This window comes from Prionailurus viverrinus, chromosome C1, assembly GCF_022837055.1.
Source record: "Prionailurus viverrinus isolate Anna chromosome C1, UM_Priviv_1.0, whole genome shotgun sequence".
Taxonomy (NCBI): Eukaryota; Metazoa; Chordata; class Mammalia; order Carnivora; family Felidae; genus Prionailurus; species Prionailurus viverrinus.
The window spans coordinates 111696677-111699571 of record NC_062568.1 but is presented as its reverse complement, the minus strand read 5'-3'; the positions used below and the strand labels follow the sequence as shown (position 1 = coordinate 111699571).

At 47.1% G+C, this 2895-nt stretch overlaps 1 pseudogene; it reads right to left on the bottom strand.

Annotated features, from left to right (window-relative positions):
- Positions 1 to 883: 883 nt before the first annotated feature.
- LOC125171963 (60S ribosomal protein L23a-like) lies at positions 884 to 2381 on the bottom strand (annotated as a pseudogene).
- Positions 2382 to 2895: the final 514 nt, after the last annotated feature.

Genomic DNA, 2895 nt, shown 5'->3' with positions numbered 1-2895 from the left:
AGGAAAGAAGGAAGTAAGGGAGGGAGGAAAGGAAGGAAGGTAGGAAGGAAGGAAGGGAGGGAAGGAGGGAGGGAAGGAGGGAGGGAGGGAGGAAGGGAGGGAAGAAGGGAGGGAGGGAAGGAGGGAGGGAGGAAGGAAGGAGGGAAGGAAGGAAGGAAGGGAGGAAGGAAGTGTGGGCAGAAATGGGGTGGGGAATGAGGTCAGAGTACTCATTCCCTGGCGTCCTTGTTGTCAAGGAGCCTTGGGGCTCACTGACTCCCTAACTGAAGCATAGCTCTTCTTGAGGTAACTTGCTCTACACTCTTTCCAGGTTCTGGTAGCCTCCTCTGGTCTCATCCCTTTGTATCCAGCAGTCATAGCTCTGCTGGGACTAGCCAGTGCTTTCTGCACCGCTCCTTAGAGTTCCCCTACACCTCACACATGCACACTTCCTCAGTAGTCCTTTTGTAAATAAGCCCCTCTTGAGTTATCCTCATTTGAGTTTGCTCCCACTTGGCAGGCAGACTTGACTGCTGTCATTGTTCTCGACGTGTTTTGCTAAGCCTAAGGCAAAGAAAGAAAAGTTGTATTTTCTCTGTTTGACACATTCACATGCCTACACTTCCTCACCTACTCACATACTTCACATACACCCTCTCCCTCTTCAGGACTTTTGCAAGCACCTGATTCACATTTCATGTTTATTTTTATTTATGATTTTTTTTAAATTTTTTTTCAACGTTTTTTATTTATTTTTGGGACAGAGAGAGACAGAGCATGAACGGGGGAGGGGCAGAGAGAGAGGGAGACACAGAATCGGAAACAGGCTCCAGGCTCTGAGCCATCAGCCCAGAGCCTGACGCGGGGCTCGAACTCACGGACCGCGAGATCGTGACCTGGCTGAAGTCGGACGCTTAACCGACTGCGCCACCCAGGTGCCCCTATTTATGATTTTTAATTTTTTTATGGTGAAAACTTTTATATTTAGATTTAGCCAGCTGGAGTCAGTTTAGATGATCCCAATTTTGTTGGCAACATCCAAAGCATCATAGTCAGGAGCCAATCAAACATATGCTTTCTTTCCTCCATCGGGCCTGATCAGAGTGTTGACCTTGGTCATGTCAATGTCATAGAGCTTCTTCACAGGCTGTTTGATCTGGTGCTTATTGGCCTTGGCATCCACAATGAACCCAAGTGTGTTGTTGTCTTCTGTTCTCTTCATGGCTGACTCTGCAGTCAGGGGGAACTTGATGATGGCATAGTGGTCAAGCTTGTTTCTCCGAGAGGCACTCTTTTGAGGATATTTGGGCTGCCTTCGGAGATGCAGTACGTTGGGCCGTCGGAATGTAGGTGACGTGCGGATCTTCTTTTTTTGTATGACTGTGGATGCCTTTCAGCACTACTTTCTTGGCCTTCAAAGCTTTGGCTTTGGCTTTGGGAGGGACAGGGGCTTCCTTTTTCACCTTCGGCGCCATCTTCGTGAAAGGGGTCATTTCATTTTTAAAATACGGTCAGGCAGATGAGGAGATCGAGCCCTGCTGGCCCAGGGCAGTGTGTATTGGGAGAACTTGCAGAAGCAGAGGCAGTAAAGGAGCTCAGTTCTCCCATTGCCCATCACATCCTGGACTGTGTGCAGGCATTAAGGATGGTTGTTGTATTCATCATGCTCTGAAAGGGGAACTCAGCCCCCTCTCCTTCGGCTATGAGGCTTCTTAGCTGTGGGACTGAGGGAAGCACCAGTCTCACCCCTGGCCTGACTGTGGCCTGGTGTCCAATCTACTGTCCTAGCTGTGTGATGTGGCAGGCCTTGGCCTCCAGCCCTTCCCTCCCTCTTTGGAGATCATAGTTGGGAGAGCCCTGGATCCCCCCGCCACAATCAAGGGTGAGGTTTTTAGGCTTGCGATTGCAGTGGTAGGATGTGGAGAGCAAGCTAGTGGCCTGCAGCTCAGATCCAGAAAGCAGGTTTCCAGCAAGTTAGCTCCTAAATAGTCTGAAGAGGCCAGTCCAGCTCTGAGATGCCAATCTGCAGAGGACCAGACTTAGGCAAATCATTCCTTAGCTCTCAAATGCATTTTCCTGTTATGCTATTACAAAGCCTAACATGAAGACTCAGATGTGTTTTATATGAAATTAGAAAGCTGTCAGGCTAACCAATATGTGCTGTCAGTTGTGTTAAAATATATTTGTGCAGATTTTGAATAAACCTCCTTCATCTATTCAATTGAAGCATATCCTAAGATTTCCAGTCATTTAAGCAAGTATTTCTACCACTTAGAATTATGTATGTATGAATCAAAGTTTCTGCAAAGCAGGGGTGCCTGGGTGGCTGTCCGTTAAGCATCTGACTTCAGCTCAGGTCACGATCTCGCGGTTCATGAGGTTGGGCCTTGCCTTGGGCTCTGTGCTGACAGGTCAGAGCCTGGAGACTACTTTGGATTCTGTGTCTCCCTCTCCCTCTCTCTGTCTCAAAAAGAAATATACTTAAAAAGAAAAAGTTTCTGCAAAACTAACAGAATATGGAAATAAACTCAATGCTGAAGTTGACACAAGACTGGTCATGACATAAGCATCACCAATGTCAAATACTTGTGTTCAAACGTCTCCCTGATGGACTTTCACAAGTAAATGTATAAAGGAACTTGGTAACATATTTATAGGCAAAATACTACTTTAGAATTGTATAAAGTTCTGTGGGAGATGCAGGAGAGAAGCATCCAAGGAAGAGACTTCAAAAGGGAAGGGCTGGAGAAGGTGCAAGGCCTTAGGACATGTTTACACAGCTGAATGAGGCTGCGGCTGGTAAGGGACACCTAGAGCCATTAACATAGTCCAGGGCTGGATCCTCCTTCACAGCTGACCCTTCCTAGTGTTACAGAAACCAATTAACTCGAAATTCAACCTTGAAAAGCTAAACCA